The 15748-nt window shown below is 43.1% G+C and overlaps 1 non-coding gene across 1 annotated transcript; it reads right to left on the bottom strand.

Annotated features, from left to right (window-relative positions):
- Window positions 1–15380: 15380 nt before the first annotated feature.
- Window positions 15381–15485, bottom strand: LOC121823630 (small nucleolar RNA U13). Its single transcript, XR_006065139.1, has one exon. It is a non-coding gene; the product is annotated as a small nucleolar RNA U13 (small nucleolar RNA).
- Between the last annotated feature and the right edge of the window lie 263 nt (window positions 15486–15748).

Below are 15748 nucleotides of genomic sequence, written 5' to 3'. Positions count from 1 at the left end.
ACTGAGTCACCATACCCTCTCCTAGCACTGTTAGTGTGTAAGTATTGAGAAATAAGATGTATTTTCTCAGCCAGTTTCAGCCCCTCTTCCCATCCTGCCACTGGTGGAAGCATCGCGGGAATATGGTGGGGAAAGTGACCACGTTGGCTTTGCATCTCCTACTTCACCGTCTCTCCTTGCTGTCAGGAGGATTTGTCAGTGTTAGCATCCAGATACGTTAGCATAATGCACATTTCACAGATTTTAAATCATTATTCTGAGGTCAAAATGACGTGGGGAGGGATACCTTTACTCCCAGCGCTTCCATTCAGTTACGTTGAGGTACGGTAGTATGTATTTCCCAAGTGCACAGAAGGGAAAGCGATACTGTTTAGCTGACTGGATTGTCAGCGGCTGAGCACAGAGAATCTATCCCCAATTCACACAGTCACTGGTGAAGTCTTGTTACTTAGTTCAGCCTTTCTAGAACACCTGCTACCCAGATCGACCGCTTAACAGGAAAATCCTGACCTTGGGGATTTTGTGTGAGCATTATGCTTGGGTAGAGCATATGGCAGGGATCTTTACTCAGCTGAGAGAGAGCAACAGCAGGAGTATGTGCCAGGACATGATGCCCAACCTTGAGAGTTGTAATGTGGCCATTTACCGTGATTCACCAGACTATTGGGGACCAGAGAGTGCATTCTGTATGAAGCTAATGTGGGGAAGGGCAGTGGAGTGGGAACCGGGGGTGGGGGAGGATAAGTACTGGGTGGAGGCCAGGAACAAAGGATTTGATATACAGTAAGCCCCCTCAGGTTTATGTAGATAAAACTTAAAATCACAAACCACTAAGCACCACCTGAGAACTAAGCAGATTATTTTCTCCTCTGAGTCCGGCAAAGTCATAGGCAGCTGCAACATGCCCAGTCCTATTTATATCAACAAAGAACTTCTACCCTGAGTGTATCTGAAAGGGGAAAGGATCAAAGGAAGTTGTGTCGTGACCATACATGCCAGCTTCAGTGACCTAAGGTTTTCATTTTGCTTTTTTTTTTTTCCCCAAGAAAAGATATTTTGCTTGCTTTTCTGCATACATTCTGAACATACTGAATTTAGGATTAGGATGTTAAAAACAAGCAGTGCTCCCATAATTGAACACTTAAGTGTCAAGGCTAACACGCAAACCCCAGACAGCATGGATCCAAGTTCAATGCCAGCTGCATCGCCCACACTGTTTCAAAAGCAGATGATGCTGAAGACTTTCAAAGGACAAGGTGCTGTCAAGCCTGATGCAGCCAGAGAAGACAAAAACCTCATAGTCCCATGATCAATACCCTCGCCATTATTAGGAGCATGGCAGGATCTTGCAATTTATGGTTTTTGTTTGTTGTTTTTAATTTGGGGGGCTTGTGTGTTTTAATTCCATGGTGGCTGACTTAAGTCTTAAATAGAACCATCACTTACAAAATGGGTCACTGAAATGAGTAAAGAGCTCTTTTAGGGCAGAATTTGAAATTCAGTGGAAGATTGGGACAGTAGGTGAGTTTAAAAGTATGCCAGCTTGGGCAGGACATAGTGACACATGCCTTTAATCCTAGCACCTTAGAGGCAGAGGCGGGCAGATCTCTGAGTTCAGAGTCGGCCTGCCTACATAGTTCCAGAATAGCCATGTAAGTAGCCAAATATATAGCTGGACTATATAGACAGACCCTGGTTTAAAAGAAAAGTACTGCCTTTCCTTTCCTCATGGTAATTCCTACCCAACCCCAACCGGGGCCTTCCCCATATTCGCTACAGTCTTTTATTCCTCAGTTTTGACATTTTTCCTCCTTACCCATCATCTGCCCTCTATTCCGTTGTCTCCTCTTTGAGCATCATCCTAACATCTTCACCGCCCTCACTGTGTCACTCTCAGTCAGAGGGACAAATGTGATCGAGTTGGAAACAAGGACAAAGTGACCAGTTATACATGTGTGTCCAAACTTGCAACATATTAAGCTGTTTAGTGGTCCACTCCCTAGGATTGGATTGCAACTGATCCCATGTAAGACATTAAAAGCCAGGCGCGTTTCCTTTCTGATGGGAAGACATCAAATGTCACCTTTGTGCTTTGGTTCTTTCCCTCTGTGACAGCTCATCAAGAGACCATCATTTGTGCTCTGTGGAGGAATACCTGGGGGTAGGGGGAACGGCATCAGCACCAGGAGACATGGGGGACATTTGGCTACTGAGTGTTCTCAGTCATGACCTCTTACAAAGTAGCACACTTTTCTTCATCTATGCCTATTGTCTAATAGTACTAAGAATACCATCTCATTATAGAATTCTCCAGATGAGCTGCTGTTACCATGAATGGAAAACAAACAAACAAACAAAAAAAACAAACAGGAATTGCTAAGCGTTTATGTCTAAATGATGGCGTGAATGCCCACAGAGACTGTCTCCGAGTTCTAAATGTTCAATGAATAAGCATTGTGTCTCAAGAAGGTGCTGACATCCTCAAAAATATAAATAACATTTGTGATGACTGGAACATAAAAACAAACAAACAAACAAAAACCAAGCATGAAGAGGCTGATAAGCAGAGAAACTCTTGGAACTCAAGTCCAAAATGCAATAATAAATTAAATGGCACGGGATCGTTTTCTTTGCTCCTTTCAACATTTAAATCTCTGTTGGGTTGACTCAGGTTTTATGTCTATAAAACACCAGGGATGGCTTTAAAACTCCCGAGGAGGGTTTGGGGGTGTCCTTGGCCAGGGAGCACTTACTTAGCATGAGCAAGGCCCTAGAGTCTGTCTCCAGTGCCCCCTAAATAAAAAAAAAAACCCAGAGAGCAAGAAACTGAAGAATCCTATCTGGAGGTATGAAGACCAAAGAACAAGCAAGCCACCGGTGGCCTTTCGCAAGCCGCTTTTGCTGTAAGCCACGCCCATTTCCTTTCTGAGATGGTGAGAGCACATCCTGTCTGTGTTTCTATCAGGTTCTCATTGCTGTGATCAGATGCCCAACAAGACGCATGGCAAAGGAGGAAATGATTCTGCCCGCGTGGCTTGAGAGATGCATGCAGCCCACCCTTGTCACAAAGGCATGGTGTTGAAAGGCTTTGTGGTGGTAACAGTTGGTGTCAACTGCTTACATTAAGACAGGAAGCAGGTCCATGCTATAAAACCTCAAGGCCTCCCACCTTTCCAGCTAGGTCTCCATCTAAAGATTCTATAACCTCTTCAAACAGGAATACCAACTGGGGTATAAAATGTTCAACATGGGAAACTGTCGGGGACATTTCACTTTGAAACTGCAACATGTCCCTTCCTGAAATATTCAGGGACCAGGGATCAATACCCTCTACTCCATCTGGTTGTATTTGTTAACCCTGGCTTGTCTTTTGTGCCCCCCAAAGGCCTCACTACTGCCACCAGCCTGTCATTTGGGGCCAGGTTGGAAGGTGAGGAGTTTAATGACATGTCCAAAGTTGAAGACATCTAGGACTGCCCTGTCTGGCACCAGCACAGTAGTCCTACCTGGGAAGTCAATATGGTCTCAGCTATGTGTGGTACCCTGCCTCCTTCATTCTTTTATAGCAAGAAGGTTGTAGAGTGAACCACTTGAATTATTCCAAGAACATGTTGCTACATCTACTTTATCACGTATTTCCATTATCAATATGGTTTTAATGCATTTCCAAGCAGGATACAGATAATCCTACACTTTTTTTTTTTTTTTTTTGGTTTTTTGAGACAGGGTTTTTCTCTGTGTAGTTTTGTGACTTTCCTGGATCTCACTCTGTAGACCAGGCTGGCCTCAAACTCACGGAGATCCGCCTGCCTCTGCCTCCCGAGTGCTGGGATTAAAGGTATGTGCCACCACCGCCCGGCCACACTTCTTGTTGTACCAGTTTGTACAGGGAGCTGCTGCTGCTTTTTTTGTTTGTTTTGTTTGGACAGTAGACTGACGATGACCTGAACAATATCTTAAATACAAAGGTAAGCAAGCTAGGCCCTGTAATGCACCTTTGTAAAGCCAGCATTCTTGGAGGCTCTCGCGGGAGGACCAGGATTTCCAGGCCAGCCTTTGATACAAAGTGACCAAAAACTCAAAAGGCTGAGGATGAAGTTTACTAGTAAACTTCCCTGGCATTGCCCATGCCCTGCATTTGACATCCTAGTATCGCAAAAATAATGAAAGAACTTGCTGATTTTGAGAATATCTCTGGCTTCAAGGTGCTTTTGTAGAACATCTCAAATATGAAATCATTTATTTACTTCTTTATAGTGCCAGGAATTGAAGCCAGAAGTTAGCGCATACTAAGCATGTACTATACCACTAAACCATATCTTATATCTAGAACTCCCCTTGTTTTATATTTAAAATGCAGTCATGATGGTAAAGAGCTTGTCACTGACCCGGTTCACTTTGAATCTTGCTAAATTACATGTTGTGTGTCAGAGAGGGAGGGAGGGAAAAAATCATTAGGAGTTTGAGATACTCTCCCTTGCCCTACATATTAACATGTCTTGCACAATTACCAATGGAGTATTCTCGTTTTGGACTTTATCCATACCCTAAATTTAGCAAGCTAGAATTATCTTTTAAGCACCACTTTGAGCAATCTTTTAGAAAGGAATGTCGACAAAGGAGAAAAAAAAATTGTTTCCTCGTGCTTAAAATGCAATCCCTAACTTGGTCATTCAACCAAGGAGCAGAGTCTTACTATATGCTGATGACTCCGCAAAGACAGAAATCTAGAAAATTCATCACAGGTGTGTAAGAGTCAAGAGTTACACGTTCAGATTGAGACACACGAGAAACAGACTCCACTACCAGACAATGAATTTCATGCTCTTCGTGTTTGGGAAGTTGTGTACATGAAATTGAATGATGACCTCCCATGTGCCAGGGAGTTTTTCTTATTATTCAAGGAATTTTACATCGAATCTTTTGATAGCTAAAGCAGCATTCTTCAAAAACAGTGCTGGGGAGTCAAAGCCAGGACCTAGGCCATGCTAGGTAAACACTGTACCCTGAACTACATCCCTAGCTCCAAAGCATTCTTTAAAGTGGGATTCAAAGACTTAGAACTTTAAAATCTGCATATAAAATAGTGAGTTTATTTTCAAGTGAGGTATGTGTGTAAAGCATTTAGAAATAATTTCCTTGAAGTCTTACTTAGAGAAAAATCATAAAGTGAGCCCAGTCAAAGAAAGAACAGTTCTCAATTAGTTTTGCTTGGCTATCATTTTTAAAAGTCGAGGGACTCCCAGCCCTGTGTTGAAACATTCTCAAAGCTGCCTTTCCTCCCACCCCTTCCCAACAAGGCTTTGAACTAAACTAAATTCCGTGACCCCTGCCATACTCCGTGGGTGTGACATTTTGGACGCACCCTTCCCATAGAAGGCCCCTCTGCCAGTTGTAGACCAATGAGGACTTCACTCCAGGCCACATCTAGCTCTGCCCTCCCTCCCTATCCTTGAGGGGAAGGGACTGTCAAACTGGCCTACGGTGCATGGTCTCTTCTTGATTATCCTGGGATCTTAAGGCAGGCATTAGCTTTGTTTGCTGTTTTAGAGACAGGATCTCACTACACTTTGCAGTCCATGCTAACCTTGAACTGGTAGTCCTCCTGCCTCATTAGCAAACACAAGACAGTTGGTTCCCAATATTTTATTTATATATTTTATTCCAACTGTATTGAAGTTCATTGAGTTGTATAGTCTTTGGGTCTGGTTTATTCCCATGTGTGATTTTTTTTTATTTGCAGCATTTTATTTTTAATAATAAAGTTTAAAATAAAAAAAATATTTTATGTATGGGTATGTGTGTACTTATGCTACCTGTGTGGGTACCCATGGAGACCAGAAGAGGGTGTCGGAGCTCCTGGAGCTGAAGTTATAGGCAGTCATGAGCCATCCATTATGAGTGCTGGGAACTTGAACGTGGGTCCTTCTGGAAGAACAGCAAGTGCTCTTAACTGCTGAGTCATCTCTCCAACCCCCGAGTTCCCAGTATTTTATAAACAAAAAGTCCACTGCCAAGAATCGGTGGTGACATGTGGCTGTGTTTTAGGAAAATATGGATACTCTCCTCCCCTCATTATGAGATGTAGTGGAGTAAACAAAGCTAAGACTGGAATCTGAAGACTAAGTTTAAAGCTGGCCTTCTCTCACCTCAGCTGGGAATTCCCAGTCTAGCGCCTCGATTTTTCTCCTTTCTTTTAAAATATATCATGGAGTGTGTGTGTGTGAAACAGTGTCTCATGTCCCCCAAATCTGGCCTCGAACTCACTGTGTATCCAAGGCTGACCTTAAATGTGTGTCATCTTGCCCGACTAGTTTCTCGATCTTTCTAAGCTCAGTTTTCCCTTGTGGGGAGTCAAGAGATGCCTGTGTGAATGGATGTGTGAGGAGAGAATGAAGTCCTGAGTGGATCTGTAGAGTTGACATATGAAAGACCCACCTGATCCCAGCTCTTCTTCTAGATGTGTCTGTGTGTCTGTCCCTTCTTTATTTCTTCATCGCCCCAGTCAGGTCAAGTCCTAAGCTGTGCTGGATGCATTGTCCCTCTTGTATAAATGGAGGTAATAGGAAATGCCTCAGAATGTGGTTAAGGAAAACATATGCAAGAGCATACATATAAAGCTCAAAGTTGTAATAGGAGTCTAGGGTCATAAGGAGCTATGCAAATAAACAAGGAAGACTGGATAAAAAGACTGTAAGATATAACAAAATGGACTGAGCTGGTGGCTCCATGGGTAAAATGCTTATCAAGTGTGAAGACCAGAACTTGGATTCCTGGCACCCATGTAAATGCCAGGAGGGTGTGGTGTCCACCACACTGTGAGATCCCAGTACCTAGGAGGCAGAGACAGGAGATGCTCAGGGCAAGTTAGCAAACTAGGAAAATTCATGAGCTCCAAATCCAAGAGACCCTGCCCCCATATATAAACTGAAGAGGGACTGATGAAGACAGGGATGCCAACCCCTGGCCTCCACATGCTTACACTCAAATGCACACACGCACCTGTAAACATACATTCACCCGCACACATACACATGGGGGAAGAAGGGGGACAAATCATAAAATGTAGCTCGGTGTGTCATCCCAGCTGTCAGGAGGTAGAGACAGGAAGGTTGCTGCATGTTTGAGGCTAACCTGGTCTGCAAAGTGAGTTGCAGACCAGCCTGGACTACAATAGCGAGACCCAGTGTCAAAAGACAAAACAATTGGATAAACAGCAAAGCAGCCCCGTGGATGAATGCGGCTCTTGTTTTCCGGGGTGACCATAGCTTTGTCACAGGACTCTAGTCAGGATTTGCTCTACTTCAGTGGAAATAGCTGACATCCAGTGGGAATATGCCATTCGTAGAGAAGTCTGACATGGGTCATCTTACTCTGCCAAAACTTTCAAATGTCAAACCTTTCACCAGCTGGCACATATTAACTGTGTGCCTTGGAGACACCAGTACTGTTCTAGTGACCAAGCACTAAATGATTCCTACACACACACACACACACACACACACACACACACACACACACACACCAGGGTCCTGAGAGACATGGATATTAAACAAACATGCATATCCACATCCACAACCATGGTCGGCTATGCAGTGTCTATCTACACTAAACTGAGCTGGGCGTGGGATAAGGCCTTTCCGAGCAGGTGTCTCCTCTAAGAACAGAAGCATGGCAGGAAATGGAGTCCAGGCAGAAGAGCAGATAGAAGAACTTGGAGCCCCAACAGAACTTAGAGTGGAGGAGACAAATGCCACATATCTGGAGCATAGCAAGACAAGGAAGAAAGGGACAAGATGAGATTTAATAGACACGGGAAGACCATGTAGGGCCGAGCAGCCGTATTAAGGAGTTTCAGTTATGGCAATGAGACTTGAACAGAGAAGTAATGGTGTCTGGATTTTTAATAGAAATAAAATTGTGGACATGAATGGAAAAAAAGTCAATTTGAAGGCTTGTAAGTGGGCTTGGCATGAGGCAGGGGTGATAGCGAATGGGAGAGGGAACTGGGACTATAGCTTAATGGTCAAATAATGGTTTAGCATGATGAAGCCCTGGGTTCAATCTATAGCACTGGAAGAAGAAAAGGAGGAGGAGGAGAATTAAAGGTATATATTAGAGGTTAAAAAAAATCAATAAAATTTTCTGATAGTTTGCATGTGGGAAGGGAAGAAATTAAGCTCAGGTTAGTTTCTGATGCCAAACTCTGTATTTCCTAGATGTGTTCACAAGAAAGATTAGTGACGCCGAAGAAGGGAATAGATTGGGACGCTTGTAGAAATGGCATATCAATGCTTAGCTGTGACTTTTAAATAATGTTTCTCTCCAAAAGTACCGGGACTCTTTGGAGAAATGGCTGATGCAATCTGCATTTCTGAAAATCCGGGAAACATTCCAAGATTACGTGACAGAGACACAGTAGCCAAAATGAAAAGACTTCTGTTGGCAATGGTCTGGGCAATCGGAGTATAACTTTTGGGAAAAAGTCATTACATCTACAGAGTTCCTTGAGACCAGATGAGACTGACAGGAACAGCAGATGGGCAAATGCTGAGGGTCGATTGAAGGCCACTGGGGCACGATGCTCATTATTGTAAATACTGGTACATCAAGGGGAAGAATCAGGCATTTTTCCTGTCGTCCCTGCGCAAGATGTATTCAGGGTGATCACATAATTAGCTACAGATGGAAAGTCCCGCTTAAAGAGTAGTTCCCACTAAAAGGATGCCAAAGGAAATAAAATTAGAAAATTCCCATTTCGTAATCCTAATGAAGTAATGAAATTAAGCAACAATCGCGGGATGGTTCTGTTAGAGCCACCAGGGCAAAGAAGATGTGGATATTTATAATAAGTCAACTTCTCAAAAAAGCTATTCCCCCAAGCCAGGAAAGGAGGATTTAGAGGAATAAAGTAAATGATTCCAAGTTAAAAAAAAAAATCGGATGGAGGACATAGCTCAGAGAGCATCTACCTAGTATATATGAGGCTTGAGTTTGATCCCTAGAAACTTACAAAAAATAGTAAGAACAAGCAATATGCTAAGTGCAGTTTCTGGACACTTTATAGGACAAACGGCCCTGTTTATTTGCCCTGTGTATACTAATTAGCCCTAGCACCATTTATACCTCTCAAAATGGCATTAAAGAGGCAAACAAACTATTATATGGCTGTGGGGGTAGCTAAGCGCTAAATCACTTACCTGGCATGGTGATAAGGCCGAATGAAAAAGCAAACAAAATAATTCATTTTTACAATGAGTAAATTTTTGAGAGACATAACCAAATGCTAACTTTCTCTAACTAAAGAGAATTCCAGTGCTAGGAGAATGACAGGTAGAGAAACCAGTCATGTACATTATTGTTTTGTTTTTCAACAGTTTGTGTCACAGAGAAATAATATAGTTGCTGGAAGGGATGTAGCCCCAGGGAGAACATGTTCACGATGAAACTGAGCATTTGGGGGCAATAAAGAGAATGGCTGGAAAACAGGAGGCGAAGCGAGGAAAATCAGAGGGGGCTACTAGAAACAGAAGGAGATGCCCCCGTGGAAAGACAAGCTTTGGGGTAGGTCCTGTCCTACCCTAAAAATGTTGATTGCAGCAAACACGAAATGAAGACATGGGGCAAAAAAGGAAGCTAAACAACCCTGGAGACTGGAGAATGAACAGTACTTGGGAGATGAGATGTTTCCATCACAAGGAAGAAAGCAGAGTTAGCCCTACTTTCAATATGGATGCTCCCGTAGTTATTTTGATGGAGAGTTCTTGTTCACAACACTCTTGTTTATAGGTATATTCTCACTTTTTTCAAAGGTTTTTGCTTCACTAAGATTCCAACATGCTTCTACCAACTTCACAAATTTTGGTGTGTTTGTGATACAGGGCTTTTGAGTATAACAGGACCGTCAGTCTAGTTATGTCTTACCCAAGGATCTAGGGTGCCAGACACAGTCACCAAATAACAACCAGGGGTAGTGAGTGACTCTTGAGTTTGTTGTCTTACAATCAATGAAGATTAAAGCGATGAACTGCTGTGGGTGGGTGTAGGCAAGGTGGAAATTTACTAAGGAGAATTCCAGAAAAAAAAAAATGAAACATTGAGGAAAAGTGAGAAATTAGGGGAAAATGAGAGAAACTCCTAATGAAGGGTATGATTTCCAAAAAGGGAGAAGTCATTTCTTGTCTAGAATTTTTATTGAATCATAGCAGAAACTCAGAAACTTGCTATAAGGATTGATCAGCTCTAGCTATCACCGGTGAAGCCAGTGATGGACCTGTACACTCTAGGCATGTGTACTGGCCCAACTAGGGAGATAATCACACTCTGTTTATGCACTGTACACCAAGTTAGGGGTGGTGGAAGCCCCCTCCTGTTCAACTTTGTCTCTGACTTTGTTAGCTATTGACCTTGGCTCTCTGCTCATCGCTTGGCTGGTATTACTGCCCAATGTTGCAAGTGAGTCAAGTGCTATTAATTATTTTAAGATCTCTTTGTTCCTTATGGTGACCAAAAAGTGACTACAATTATTCTTAGTTAACTTTTTGTCTACAGGATGGTCTGTAGTTTCTTAAAACAAGTGGAGGCATTTTTGGAAGCTGTCATTTCTTAGTCTGTTACAATCAGCTGCATTAGAAACTAGGAGATGAGCCAGGCAGTGGTGGCGCACACCTTTAATCCCAGCACTCAGGAGACAGAGTCAGGCAGATCTCTGTGAGTTTGAGACCAGCCTGGTCTACAAAGCAAGTTACAGTACAGCCAAGGCTATTACACAGAGAAACTCTGTCTTGAAAAACCAAAAAAAATAGGCTAGGATATGTACCTTACACACCCTCCTCAAGGGCTTCAAGGGGGGCCAGTTGGCCTGCCATTACTGGCCTAGGGCTCTGTCCCTCTTTATTATTTGTTTATCATTTGGGGCTACAAGCCCTCTCATTCCTCTTCCTCAGTGCTCCAGACCTCGCCACTTCAGCCCTTAATTTTCTTTTTAAATCCAGTCTTTGTCCTGCAATATAAGTGAACAAAACAACCCTATTCTTCCAGCACACTATGGAGACTGACAGTGGGCCACATGAATAAAAGTAGTGGTCCCACTTGCAGTTTTCACCATGGGTCCCACCCCCTACAAAATAAAGGGCACGTCTGTCTCACTAGTATGCTCTTCAAAATAATTGTGTCCTTGTAAAGCAGTCTTTACAATTAATGTCAAAGACTTTACAGTCCCATATGAACAACGCCACAGTAGGTGCTTTGTCCTGTTACCAGACCAAGCTTGTTTCACCAGCAATACAGCAAAGCAGTCACTGAAACAAAGTTTACTCATAGGCAGCCCCAGACACGTAGACAGGAACCCCAAATCTGAAGCACTCCTCCCTGGAGATAAGATTTAGGGGCACTTAGAAGACAGAGGCATGGCAGTCTGGAGAGTGGGTACAGGCTGTGGTAAGAGTTTCTTCCAGAAAGGGGAGGAGTATATGCTCGCACAGCCCAGTCATCTTCCTATATAGCCTTATGAGTGCCCAATGAGAATGGACGTTAATATAGAAGTGGAGACAAAGGAGCTGAAAATGTATAGAAAGCAAGGCCCTGCATTGTTTGGGGTTCAGCTTTTTGTAGTGAATTGGTCCAACGGGCAGTTTCACAATGGGTCCAGAGCCAGTTCTGGAAAAAAAAAAAAAAAATCTGTGTTGACAGAAAGCCTCAGCATTCCATTTCCCTGCCTGAAAAACCCATTGCAAGGCAACGGGAAGGAAAGTCTGCAGATGCTTACATGTCCTGCTCTTCACAGGATGCATGCTAAGCCCTTGGCATGAGCGCTCTCAGGCTGCAGTGTTAGGAACAAGTGAAGGGTCTGGGTTTTCAGCTTATGTGAATTACCTCTGATTTCCTGGGATGAAAAGTTGCCACCATCATGACCCGTCTCATGTGATATCCGAAGCAAAGCTAATGGAGTATACTGTTGCGTAATTCCTAAAAATGGGGATAATGACGAATAACTCAAAGCAAGTGTGGCTGGAGGACTTATTCAGCAATAATTGTCTTATGATATTTTGAAATCCATTATAAACCACGTCTGGGCCACAGGGACCTTGACAGCCCCATTGGGAATAATGCCATGTTTCAATCACTGTAGTTGTTATTCTCAGTAAAATGAAGAAACTAGATTGTTCTTTTTTCCTTTCTCTCATTTTATTTTTCCTTATGAAGACGTTTTCACCTGAAATGGTTTTAGTGTTTGTTTGGGATTTTTATTTTTAGCACCTTTTAACTGAAATTTAATGTGCAAATCATAATATTCCATTTTAGCGTGTACAGCTCCTAAATTTTTGCAAGATTGGGCAATCACTACTGCTAGCCACATCCAGGGCATTTTTAGCATCCTAAAAGGAATCCCTGTAAATGTTCACAGCCATCCTCCATTTCCCCCTCCCATCTCCTAGGAACCACTATTCTATGATGTGACTTTATTGATATGTGTTTTCTGGGAATTTCATGTCAGTGAAATTATATAACATATGCCTTTATCACTGGCTTCTTTTACTCTGCATAATGTCTTGAAGGTTCATCTATTTTGTAGTATGCATCAGAATCTCACTTACAGCTGAGGGTCCAGCTCAGTGACGCAGCATGTGTTTGGCATGGGTAAGACCACAGGTTCAATTCCCAGCACTAAGCAAGCTCACCAAACAGAACAGAACAAACCAAAAACTTCCATTAATTATGGCTAAGCAAAATCCCACTGTGTGTCTCGATCACACTTCATTTACTGTGTTAGTTTTTGTCATCATAACAAAGTAGCTGGGGAGGTCCAGTTATGAAGAAAAACCATTTGTTTCATTGTTTTGCAGATTCTAGTATGTGATCTAGAGTATATGATCTATATAGTATATGATCTAGTATATGATCTATTGGCCAGGTTGCATTGGGCCTGTGGTGCATCATCCAGGGAGTCTATGGCAGAGCACAATCACTTACCTTATAGGCTTGTTTGGATATGAACTAAAATCCTAAAGGCCTGTGTGCTAAAAGTTTGTTCCCTAACTTGTGGTACTACTGCAAGGTGGTAGAACCGTTAGCAGTAAGGCTGGTAGGAAGTATTTGGATCGACAGAAGCCTACCTTCAAAAGAGACATTGGAGATATGATTCTAGTCACTCATTCTCTCTCTCTCTCTCTCTCTCTCTCTCTCTCTCTCTCTCTCTCTCTCTCTCTCTCTCTCTCTCAAGCAAGGGCTTCGTGTAGCTCAGGTTGGCCTTGAACTTCTGATCCTGCTGCCTTCTAAGTGCTGGGATTTCGGGCATATACCAGCATAACTAGTTTCATGTGGTGCTGGGGGTTCTAGTCCATTGTCTTGTGCATACTAGGCAAGCATGCTCCCAGATGAGTTACATTACTAATTACCCCAGGCTGGCCTGAATCTTCCTGTCTTAGCCTCCCAAATGCTAGTATTACAGTCATGTGCCACCATGCCTGATTTATTTTCTCTCGAAAATAACTATGTAAGGCATTCACATGATTTCAAAGGCAAGACTGTTGATGTATGTTAGAGAGGTCTAGCTTTCATTCCTATTCCATTCATTCTATTATTCCCCTATGTCTTGGTTAGGGTTTCTTTTGCTGCAAAGAAACACCATGACCAAAAAGAAAGTTGGGGAGGAAAGAGTTCATTCAGCTTTACACTTCCACAGGAGTGTTCATCATTGAAGGAAGTCAGGACAGGAACTCAAACAGGGCAAGATTCTGGAGGCAGGAGCTGATGCAGAGGCCGTGTGTGTGTGTGTGTGTGTGTGTGTGTGTGTGTGTGTGTGTGTGTGTGTGAGGGGCGGGGGGCGAGGGGGGGCACAGGTACTGCTTACTAGCTTGCTCCCCCTGGCTTGCTCAGCGTGCTGTCTTACAGAACCAGAGCCACCAGCCCAGGGATGGCTCCACCTATCACGGGCTGGACCCTCCCCCATTGATCACTAATTGAGAAAATGCATTACAGCTGGGTCTCAATTGTCAAGCTGACACAAAACAAACCAGTACACCCTATGTGTAATTTTTTTTATTAGTTTGTTATTTAGACTGCATATCTACTTTATTGACATACAAAGCAATGCATACATTTTGCTCTCTATTTTCCCATCTGTTTTACAAGAAGACAAAATCTACACTGCCTCCTCCTACTCTTTTCACCTGTCTATACATCCTGGAGTTTCACAGCATTACACAAAGATTGTTCTCTTTTTCTGGGTGCAGCTGTACCGAGCTGCATTGTGTGGCTGCAGCTCCATGCAGCTGCACTGTGGGGCTGGACCATGATCAATTCAGTCTGTCCTCTGTGTGTGGTCATGGGGGTTCAGGATACATTTGTTGCCTGACTACATTGTGCCAGGCACTAGGAGTAAAAACAAAGCCAGCTCTGGCTTCAGGAAGCTCAGCACAAGAAGTCTACAGTAAAGAGCATTCCTTAAGCCCAAGGGCACGCCTGGATCCACTGAGCACAGGGGCACATGTTACCAGAAAGAAACGAACCGCACAGAGCGGACGCAATAACCTCTTATTGACTAGCATCATGCTGCACTTGGACCTTTGCATGGGAAGGTTCCCTTGGATGTGGTTAACAGTGATTGATCAGGAGTGCCACCAATTGGTCAGAGGAGGAAAAGCCAAATGAAAGAGACCTCGAGTTAGGATTCGAATGACCACATTTCCTTGGCAAGAAGAAATGTAAGTTATTGGTAGTGCTGTGGCAGAACAATAGGAGCTACCATCTGTACAAACTTTATGTTGATCAGATATTGTTCTCAGTATTTATGTACATTAAACTTGAAAAAAAAAATCTCCCAACAGCCCTACGAACTTAGAATTATTATCTACATTTCTCCTTCAGTACAGAAGTTAAGACACAGAGATCTGAGCTATCGCACTTTTGCGGAAGGTCACTCAGGTGGGTGGTGGGGAAGCAGACAGGCATCACAGATAAGGTAGTTGCAAATAATGTAGTAAGAAGTGCATGCCACGGAGCTGAAGGGATGGAGGGCTCAGCAGTGAAGAGCATACCATGGCTGACATTCAGAAATTCAAGTTCAAAGACACTCTTTTCTGGCTTCCATAGGGACCGACCGTTCCATAGGCACGCACGAGTTGTACAGATATGCGTGTAGACAAAACACTTATGAGCATAGAACAATAACTTATAGGAAATTCTTCTTAACATAAGTATGTGCACCAAAGCATCTGTATGAGGCACAACTCGGACACCTTTCTTAACTGCGCAATTTCAGGCTGACAAGAGCACAATAGCCAAAGCAGAAATAACCCAGCAAGCAGCAAAGCAACTTTAAAAGGAAGAAAGAGTTGAAACTAAGATTCAAACAAAATTAGTGGATCCTCTTAAGTTCACGTCAGACGGGTAATGTGCCAACGTCGTAACAAGGTTTAGTGGGCGGCACACATCACGCACGAGCGTGAACCCCCAATCATCACGCTTATGAACCAAAAAAGGATCGACACGTTGCTTCCGTGGGGAGGAATCAAGTCAGTCCTACCAGTTTTGCACAGAGGGTGACTAGCGTGGTGCCGACTTATTTAGTTTTTACACACAAAACCTGATACCATGAAAAATTGCTGGCGAGATTTTGTGAGCATTCTCTTGTTTCTGCCCTAGAAAATGAAATCAGAAGTAAAAATCAGTGAGCGGACGCTTAATTATGCAAATATATTCTCCATAGCTCCACCTTTTTTGCTCGTCCTCCGCCGGGCTGTGTGTT

Source organism: Peromyscus maniculatus, chromosome 17, assembly GCF_049852395.1.
Source record: "Peromyscus maniculatus bairdii isolate BWxNUB_F1_BW_parent chromosome 17, HU_Pman_BW_mat_3.1, whole genome shotgun sequence".
NCBI classification, from domain to species: Eukaryota; Metazoa; Chordata; class Mammalia; order Rodentia; family Cricetidae; genus Peromyscus; species Peromyscus maniculatus.
The sequence above is the reverse complement of the archived record's forward strand: the minus strand, read 5'-3'. Positions and strand labels throughout refer to the sequence as shown.